The sequence below is a fragment of the Rutidosis leptorrhynchoides genome, chromosome 3, assembly GCF_046630445.1.
Source record: "Rutidosis leptorrhynchoides isolate AG116_Rl617_1_P2 chromosome 3, CSIRO_AGI_Rlap_v1, whole genome shotgun sequence".
Taxonomy (NCBI): Eukaryota; Viridiplantae; Streptophyta; class Magnoliopsida; order Asterales; family Asteraceae; genus Rutidosis; species Rutidosis leptorrhynchoides.
In genome coordinates this window covers 522,745,722-522,757,278 of record NC_092335.1, presented here as the reverse complement: position 1 = coordinate 522,757,278, position 11,557 = coordinate 522,745,722, and positions in this window count along the sequence as shown.

Sequence of the window (11,557 nt, the reverse complement as noted above, 5' to 3'; positions counted from 1 at the left end):
GAATCATCTTGAGTGTTCTTTTCATCACATGGATGTTTGTTGAGAACTTTTATCATTTTGAGATTTGAGTGATGTTTGGAATTTGAGAAGATAAAGGGTTTTGAAGAGCTCATTGCTTTGGGGTGCAAGATGTTCTTTGAGAATTCTCAATTTAAAGAATCTTGAGTTGAGGATTTCCATCCATTTTGAGTAATTGTTTTGTTCAAAAATTTTAAAGATGGAGTTAAATTTGATTGCTTTTGGATATTGTTTCTAAGATAGTGATATTGATTTGCTATTGGTGTGTATTTAATGAACCTTGAATGAGTTGCAGTCAATCTGCGGTCACTGTCACGGTCAGCCGCGCCTGCAGCCGCATGTTATCTGCAATACATTTTCAGTTATTTAATCTTTCATATTTTTGAGTGAGATTTAAGGCATTACAATATTCGAATGCATTATGTCTACCTTCAACCATAGATTCATAGCATAATCGTCTTACACATTCCACAACCTAATTATTTTACTTCAGGAATTTCTTAGATTGATTCACTTGAATTTTCGTCCTCCGTATCGCTTGTCTTGCATGTTAACTTCTTCATTACTCCGTTCATCATCTTCACAATTTTTTACTTCTTCTTGAGATTCTAGATTTGTTCCTTGTAAATTTTGTCCATCTTTGCCATTATTTTACACTCTTGAACTTGTTCATTAGCTTCTTCATCTTCACTGTCAGGAATCACAGTACTCTCTCTACTGGTTCCTGCATCACTTGTCGTTCTTTTTCGTTTTTGGGTGGTTACTTCTGAGGCTTTTGGTCCTTTGAATATGGCAAGTGTAGGTTGATGGAAGTTATCACTTGTGACACCCAAATAATCAAACACTTTATTGAGATGTAGTCCGTAGGGTAATGCACGAGTGGTTTCTGTAACAGTTCCATTCATCCTTGATGCCATGAGATAGGCCATGTTTACTTTGATGTCATTTTCTAAGCACCACATCAGAGCAAATTGACTGGCATGGACATTTGAGTGATTACCGGATTTGCAATAGATGTTATGGATGATGATTTTGTTCCAAGTATCATACTCATGACGAAGGTGTTTTCCTTGTACACCAGATTTCTTAATTTCAGTTCTTGGAGCATCATCCTTGCACAGTGTATCGATTAGAGGAGTTTTGTCTGAAATGAAGTCAGGAAGATTTGAAAGATCGTGTTGCCTATTTTAGAATTTTTATCTCTCAGTGGGAACATCCAGCATGATCCCGAAATCCTTGAGTGAATAACGATAATTAACGCCCAGAAGATTGAAGAATACTTCATCATTCACAAAGTTGAAGTCAGCGTAAAATTCTCGAATGAGTGAGGGATGGATAGGACCGTTTAGAGTGAGAAAGGATTTCCATTTGAGTTTTTCAAACTGCCTTACAAGTTCAGACATTTCAGTGTGAGCAACTCTTCTCCCTTCAGCGATTTTTCTGTGTGTCAGAAATTCAATGTTGTAAGCAATTCTTTCTTCAAGATTAGATGTTGGATCGTATGAGTCTTTTCTTTTTGCTACAACGGTCTTGCCTTTTCCTCTTGCCATTTTCTATACAATGATACTTCAAATTAATTCAAAGTGTATAATTCAATTGTAGGCAGCAAGTTTTGCAAACTTTAATTATCATCAATACTTAGATGTTTTGATGTTAATGTTCTTCACATTTTCACTCTTCATTAGTGTCAATGAGTTTGCAACTAGATTACGATTTTCACAAAGTTCATACGTGTTCTAGACTTTTGGGATCATCATCAACACATGTTTTGACATCCAACATTATCACACTCAATTTGAAACAATGTTGTTTATATCATATGAACAATGTTTCTATGAAAATCTAACCTAGATGTATAATGAACTGATAGTGCTCCAAATGAACATATATTTAGTAGCAATATCCTTCCAATATGTAAAGTTTTCAGTTGCAATTGTTCTATTTTCAAGTAATATTCGTTTAAATAAATAAGTGCGAAGACAAAAGGCGAAAACGAAGATTTGAAGACGCAAACGTCCAAAAAGCTCAAATGTACAAGATACAATCCAAGTGGTTCAATTTATTGATGAGAAACGTCTAAAAATGATAAGAGTACAAGTTGTGAAACGCAAAGTACAAGATATTAAATAGTACGAAAAGGCGTTCGAAAATCCGGAACCGAGACATGAACCAACTTTCAGCGCGCGACGCAACGGACCAAAAATTACAAGTCAACTATGCACAAGAATATAATATAATATATAAATAATTATATAAAATTATATATATTATATTATATAATATAACGTCGACAAGCAAATGGCCAAAAGTTGGTGAGCTGGAGGGTGTGCCTTCGCGATCTCGGAGCTGGAAGGCACATCTGCTTTGCGATAGCGGAGCAGCCAGGGACAAAAATGCCTATAAAAGCTCGAGCTTTCTGCCGAGTTCTTTACACCAACATAATCAATATCTCTCTGTCTCATAATATATATTATATATATAATATAAATATTAGTTTAGTTTTATATTAGATTAGTTTGGGTAATGTAAAGGTTATTTTACGGGTTTTGAAGTCGAAGCTCTGTCCGTGTAACACTACGCGATAAATAATCAATGTAAGCTATGTTCTCCTTTTTAAATTAATGTCTCGTACTTAAGTTATTATTATGCTTCTTTGAGCTGAAGTAATCGTGATGTTGGGCTAAATATTAAGACGGGGTTATTGGGCTTTGGACCATAATTGGGGTTTGGACAAAAGAACGACACTTGTGGAAATGGGACTATGGGTTATTAATGGACTTTATATTTGATTAATATACAGATTTACAATTTGACGTAGTTATATATAACCACATACGCTTGATCGGGTACGGTAGGCGGGATATTTATAAATACGAATTATTGTTCATTTGACCGGACACGGGGATGAATTAATAGTCACTGGACTCATTAAAACAGGGTTGATTACATTCAAGGATAATTGGTGTAATTGTTAACAAAGTATTAAAACCTTGGATTACACGCAGTCGATAACCTGGTGTATTCATTAAACAAAGTATTAAGACCTTGTTACAGTTCGAATCCCCAATTAGTTGGAATATTTGACTTCGGGTATAAGGTTAATTTGGCGAAGACCCTCGCACTTTATAATTATGACCGATGGACTATTACCAGATGGACTTATCGAATAATCCAGGACAAAGGACAATTAACCCAGGGTAATAAATTAAAATCAAAACGTCAAACATCATGGTTACGGAAGTTTAAATAAGCATAATTATTTTATTTTATATTTCATCGTACCTTTAATTATCGTCATTTATATTTTGCATTAGGTTTTAATTGTGACTTAAAATATAAAATCAACAAACCGGTCATTAAACGGTAAACCCCCTTTTATATATTATTATATATAATTATATATATTTTGTACAAATATAGTTAATTAAAAATATAGTGTAAAATAAGTCGTCTCCCTGTGGAACGAACCGGACTTACTAAAAACTATACTACTCTACGATTAGGTACACTGCCTATAGTGTTGTAGCAAGGTTTAGGTATATCCCATATGTAAATAAATAATTAAAACTTGTGTAATTTGTAACGTATTTCGTAACAAAAATATATAGTATTTCGTACCCCACCTCGCACACATCAAGTTTTTGGCGCCGCTGCCGGGGAATCGGCGAAACGCTATATTTTTTTTATATATTTGTATAAATATATTTTTAAAAAAACAATATAAAATTTAAAAAAAAAATTAAAAGTAAAAAAGTAAAAAAAAAAAAAACTGCCGAACTGTTTTGAGCTTGCACACAAAAACTGAATCTGCACACCTCCGCGATCGCGGAGCTACACAGAAAAAAACCTACGCGATCGCGGGACAAGGTCTGACAGTCAAACCCTTGTAATTAATGCGAATTTAGGGTTTATTTTTATATATTATTTATTATTTAGGGTTTAATTTATATATTAATGTATTTAGTATTTAGTTTTATTTTATAATTTGTAATATCAAGTTTTATTTATTTGTATTATTATTGTTATTAATTAAATAGATTAATATTTTTATATAATAATAATATAAAAATAATATTTTTATAAAATTTGTATTTTTATTATAATTTGTATTTGTATCGTTTATTTTATATTTGTCGTTCGTAATTAGTTTTAAAATTTGTTTTTGCCGTAGTTATTTTATATTTCTAGATTTTTATGCTTTGCCGTAAAATCCCTTAAGTGCTTTTTCTTTAGACTAAGATTTAGGTGCTTTAGAATTTTGCGACGCTGTTTATAAATTTTAGTACCTTTTAAGATATGATGCGCCACTTTCTTATTTTTATTTTTCGACGTTTTTCGACGCGTAACCTTTTTCTTTCTTATTTCTCGACACGCTAGTTTTTAGGACATAGATTTTCTATTTCTTCTCTAAAATTTCAAACGAAAAAAAAATTATTTTAAGCGGTTAAATTGATAGACATCCAAAATTTTCTGGTTCGTAGTAATAGTTGATTTGTTAGTGGCGAGTTGTGGGCTTCCGATTTAAAGGGTCCTGGCTACCTGCTGCATCTATTGGCTATTCGAAACGTGGGCAAAATCAGAAAAGTCTATTAATTTGATAACTTATATAATTTTTATATTTATAACTAATAGGATAATTAATAAATGCACCACATTGTAGCTAAAATTTGGTAATAAGTATAGTATGGAAAACCTCAAAAATATCTTGGAAACTCTTTATGACATCCGAAGTCAATTAAATCAATACCCTCAAACGAGTGTTGATGATAATTCGTTCGGTCAATCTTGGATCACGAATAACGAAACAATAACTGGTTGTGAAATCTGTGGAGATTATCATTCAACATGGGAATGTTATTATTACGTTCTTATGGAAAATTATGCACCCACGGAACCTGATTGGAATGATTATGAAGAATATAAGCCAAATTGGGATTATTCCCAAGAATATATCCAAACTCAACAACCAGAGGACGAGAAAAATTATGTGTCTGAAAATTCTTTAGATTATATGAAAATCAAACTCGAAGAACTTGATGCTCAAAATGAACAAATGAGAGAGTTTGTAAATAGGCAAGCTGAAACTCTATTAGATTACACACCTGTTGATCTGAGGAATATTGTGCAAGAAAATCTCATATCATCGAATTTTGATGAATTCGAGAGCTCCGAAATCACCAATTATCCCGATGATACTTTTTATTCAGCTTTACCAATTTCACAACATATCGACACATTAGCCTCAACCGACGAAATCATCGATCCATCAATAGATGAAGAAGAAGTAAGGGTGACAAATTGGTACTCTTGGGAAAACGATAACGTTGAAAATTTTACCCCCGAGACCAAAGTGGTGGAACCAATAAGGACCGTTAATGAAGAAGAAATTACTTCGATCCAGCCACAACCTTCCAACCCAATATTCTCAATAAACGAGTCATCTACCGAAGATGAACTACGAGCTGTAATAGATATTGACACCTCGGATTTCACCCAATTGGGTAATAGAGGTGAAAACTTTGATCCCAAGAATAAACGGAAGGACATGTTAGGAATTGTTCACCCTATAGTATGTATGTCGGTGTATATCGATCAATTTGACCAAGAACCAGAAAAGAGACATATCCATTTACTAAAAGCTACACTTAAAAAAGAATTAAGTAGTGACGATCGGGTGGGTCTAAACTTTAAACCCATTGATATATTTTATACCACCCGAGATGTAAATAACTGGCTCACTATTTTAATTCGTGGAACTTATTCTACCGACTTCACATGTCGTCAGCTAAGTGTGGGGAAGTCTAACCCCACTTAACGTTAAATTTGTGACGACCCGGGAATTTCCGACCAAATTTAAACTTAATCTTTATATGATTTCGACACGATACACAAGTCTGTAATGTTGAGTCTGAAAATCTTTGAACTGTTTTATGAAATCATTTGACTATGACTATTACCGACGATTCACGAACCTTTGAATTAAAACAAAAATGTATATATATAAATGATTATATATGTAAATAACTATACATAATAAATTAGATATATTAATGAACTATTTTTTTTTAAAAGATAACTTAAAACAACTAAAACTTGTTTTTTTTTAAAATATATAGAATATATTGATTTCGAATATAATCTTGTCAACGTTAACAAAGTATTTAATGTATACTCTAGGTTATTTGTTCAATACATGTAATTAATATATTTATTTACAAGATATTTAAAACATAATTAAACATGTAGTAGATGAAGTATATATGTATATATATATATATATATATATATATATATATATATATATATATATATATATATATATATATATATATATATACATATATATAAATGATCGGGGTACATAATTATTGATTGTATGTGTATATATATATATATATATATATATATATATATACATACATACATACATATATATTAAATAGTAAATGTATGTTACTATATATTATATAATAATACATAACTAATAAATTGTAATATTAATATGTGTAATTACAAGTTACGATATAGTTATTAGATTAATATTTTCATTAAACTACAAATATTAACATCAGTATTAATATCAATATTATTAATATTATAAATTTGATGCATTTAATCTATTGTATGGATATTAATATTATTGTTATAATTATTAATATCAAAATATCAATATAATTAATATTACTATTATAATTATTATAAATTTCATTAAAATTATTATTATGGTGACTTATTATTATTATTACTTTCTTTCTGTTATTATTATTAATGTTGTACTATTGTTATCTTTATGTTATTAATATTATTGTATGATCAGTATTTATAATATTAAAAATAATAATATTATTAACATATTTATTAAATATTAAGATTTTTATATATAAGGCAAATAAATAAAATATAAAATACAGATATAATTTGATATATCTATTACGCGTATTATTTAATTGCTTATGTCATTATCTGTTCTTTATCTGTTTTTTGTTTTCTCTATCTGATTCGATTTCCTTGTCGATCAATAATATCCTACAAAACAACCCGTGACTAATTCACTTCCATTATTACATTTCTCTCATAAATATTACAGAATTTGATCCATGAAGATTAAAACAGAAAATTTTACATAAAAAGAACCATACCTCTGTTAATGAACTCAGATTGACATAACGCGAATTCAAGGTAATCCTCACAAACTAATAATGCAGAAACGTTAGGAATCGTATATATAAACTATCTGTAAATTTCCAGTTTGCAATTTATTCTAATTATTCTGAATTTTGAAGTCAAAGTTTATTTACAAAAAGTCAACTGATTTGTTCATTTTAAAATTCGAATTTCGTTTGTTATTTCTGGACCAATTGAGGATTCAAAAAGCTTCTAGGAATGATTTAGAATACATTTCATGTTATAAATTTTATTTAAAACGAACTAAAATTCGAGTTTTGATTTCTAGACTATGTTCTTGATAAGTGAAAAAGCCATTGATCATACCCGAATAAATCTTCAAAAAGTAGTAATGCAATTGTGTTAAGAATCTTTTACTGAAACTATTTGCAAAGGTTCAATTCTCAATTCATTGTATCGATTACGAATTTGAGAGTCAAAGATTTTGCAATAAAAAGTCAAACATGGTTCATCGATTAAATTAGAGCCATCTGTTGAAATTCAAGTCGAATTAATGATTTGGGAAGTTTATATGATTAATATAGAACCGATTTCATGTTATAAAAATTGTCCAAAACTAGTTCCTATGTAAAAATCGAATTCTATTTTATTTTTTTTTGTTACCGTCGAGCAGTCTGCTGTTTTTTTTTTCTTTTCTTGATTCCAAATAATAAGACTTATATTATTTATTGTTATTTTTTTTAGAATCTAAAATGCTCGATTCATTAGTTTTTTATTGTTTTGAAGTTCTCTGGCGATTTGTTTATTTGAAGAAGATGAGAGGGAATTCGAACGGGTTATAATTCCATCATTTGGGTTATAAAATAGAAAAACAAACATGGTTCAATGGTTGGGTTATGATGTCGGGATTCGAGAGGTCTTGGGTTCAATCCTTGCTTGGGTGCATTTTTTTTCTTTCTAAAGGTAGTTCCTATATCAAAAACTATTATTATTATTATTGTTGTTGTTATTAATGGTTATGAATATTATTATTATTATTATTATTATTATTATTATTATTATTATTATTATTATTATTATTATTATTATTATTATTATTATTATTATTATTATTATTATTATTATTATTATTATTATCATTAAGTTCTAGATTTATAAGTATTATTAATAGAAGTATTATTAAATATTACTAACATTAGTTATTATTATTATTATTATTATTACTAATACAGGTATTAGTTGCCCTTTATTATTATTATTATTATAATCATAACCTTAGTTACAACTATGATTACTATTATGATTATTGTTACTACTAATATCAATATCATTATATGTATTATTATTATGACTATGATTATTATTATTATTGTTATTAGTATTGTTATTATTATTAATTATTATCATTACAAATATTAATTATATTTATAAGTATTAGAAGCATTAATTATCATTAATATTTTTTATAAGTAAGATTATTAGAAATTTTGTCATTTTGTATTATTAACATGATTATGATTATGATTAATATTAATATTGATATCACTTTTGTAACTATTAGTATTGTTAATCTTATAATTAGATAAAAAAAATATCAATATTAACAATATCATTATTATTAAAATTATCATATTTTTTTATAAAGTTATTATTAGTATTATTATTATTCCTAGTAAATCATTAATAGCAAAAACTATCATTTTAAACAAATAAATATTTTGTATATAAAACATACTTATTACATATACTACCATTATATTAATAAGCCATATAACTATATATAACACATATTAACAATATTTATATAAAAGCTTATATACAACAAATTAGGTATTTTTTCAGATATAGACATATTAATATAGTTATATAAATAATAATGATTTTCAAATATATATATACAAATTAAATATATAATATATAAAGTTATAAGATATGAAATTGTTTGATTACGAGTATATATTTTAATATATATACGAATGATATAGGTTCGTGAATCGAAGGCCAACCCTGCATTGTTCTGTTGTTCAAAGTCGTCATATGTATTTTTACTACAAAATACAGTATCGTGAGTTTCATTTGCCCTTTTTATTCTTTACGTTTTTGGGCTGAGAATACATGCAAATGCTTTATTAACTGTTTTACAATATTTATATGCGTGAGTTTCATTATTCCCTTTTTATATACATTTTGGGCTGAGAATACATGCAAATGCTTTATTAACTATTTTACAATATTTATATGCGTGAGTTTCATTTGATTCCCTTTTTATTCTTTACGTTTTTGGGCTGAGAATACATGCAAATGCTTTATTAACTGTTTTACAATATTTATATGCGTGAGTTTCATTATTCCCTTTTTATATACATTTTGGGCTGAGAATACATGCAAATGCTTTATTAACTGTTTTACAATATTTATATGCGTGAGTTTCATTTGATTCCCTTTTTACTCTTTACGTTTTTGGGCTGAGAATACATGCAAATGCTTTATTAACTGTTTTTACAATATTTATATGCGTGAGTTTCATTTACCTTTTTACCCTTTATATTTTTGGGCTGAGAATACATGCGCAATTTTTATAAATGTTTTACGAAATAGACACAAGTAATCGAAACTACATTATATGGTTGAATTATCAAAATCGAATATGCCCCTTTTTATTAAGTCTGGTAATCTAAGAATTAGGGAACAGACACCCTAATTGACGCGAATCCTAAAGATAGATCTATCGGGCCCAACAAGCCCCATCCAAAGTACCGGATGCTTTAGTACTTCGAAATTTATATCACGTCCGAAGGAGGATCCCGGAATGATGGAGATATTCTTATATGCATATTGTGAATGTCGGTTACCAGGTGTTCAATCCATATGAATGATATTTTTGTCTCTATGCATGGGACGTATGTTTATGAGAAATGGAAATATAAAATCTTGTGGTCTATTAAAATGATGGAAATGAATGTTTATGATAAACTAATGAACTCACCAACCTTTTGGTTGACACTTGAAAGCATGTTTATTCTCAGGTACGAAAGAAATCTTCCGCTGTGCATTTGCTCATTTTAGAAATATTACTTGGAGTCATTCATGGCATATTTCAAAAGACCTTGCATTCGAGTCGTCGAGTTCATCAAGATTATTATTAAGTCAATTATAGTTGGATATATTCTGAAATGGTATGCATGCCGTCAATTTTCGTTGTAAAGAAAGATTGTCTTTTTAAATTGAATGCAATGTTTGTAAAATGTATCATATAGAGGTCAAATACCTCGCGATGTAATTAACTGTTGTGAATCGTTTATAATCGATATGGACTTCGTCCGGATGGATTAGGACAGGTCTTGACAAAATTAGGGGTTCGGGTTAGTGCATAACTCGTTAATAAAAATGCACGATTAGGGTAAAAGACGCATTTTCAAATATTAGTAAACAGTTCAGAAAAGCAGCCGTTTTTGAAGAAAAACATGTGTGATAAAATAAGAAGGAATGAACGATGAGGTGCACCATCTATCATTCGACGAGCTTTGTAATTACAAACTGGGTATTATTAATCACTTTTCTACACTAATCACCCTCATGAATTTATAATTAGAGTCTGATTTCATGCAAATGAGGGCATTGCATGATTTCAAGTGTGGGGAATGGTTCTAAATTCTCTCGGGTTTATACTTGGCTTATTTTCTAAATATTGTGAAAATTTTAAAATTTTTCAACTAAATGAATTCAAAATCATGTTTATACATATTTATGAACGATAAAACTAGGTGTTAATGCCGAAATTATTGTTACCTCGAAAAGGACATAAATTGAGAAACAACTAAAACGCTTGAATTTATCTATTAGGATATAAAAGAACGCATGAAAAAAGCCAAGTGTGGGGAGAATGTACCAAGTTATTCAATTAAGAACTATCTATCACATATTTCTGTAAAGTTATTGCAGGTGCTTTTGTTTTGGACTAAATTAACTGTTTTACTCGATGAAAGAAAAGAAAAGATGGATCTATACGATGAATCAATTCCATCATTAAAAGGAAGTAAAGTCTTCCGAAAAAGACACGCGCTTCTTGATTTAGGTCAAGAAGTTGTCATCCAGACCAGCTGTAGGTTGACGAAAAATCTAGAAAAGTCATCTCTAAAATCAGCAGGAAATCCACGGACCTCAGCATCAAACAGGGTCGCCATGTGATCAGACTTATCCTATCCATGAGAGGATCTGTCTCCTAAAATGGGGAGGGCGCCGTGCAAATTAACTTGATAAGACTAATGAATCAGACCCCCAGAAAGGATAATCTCCTTAAAGATTAAAAATCAGCTTTTAAGCCTGATATTACTCAATCCTTGAGATTGATCTTAAAGATTGAGAATTACAAACTCATGGAATTCGATGATATCTAAACTCGAGCTTGAACGAG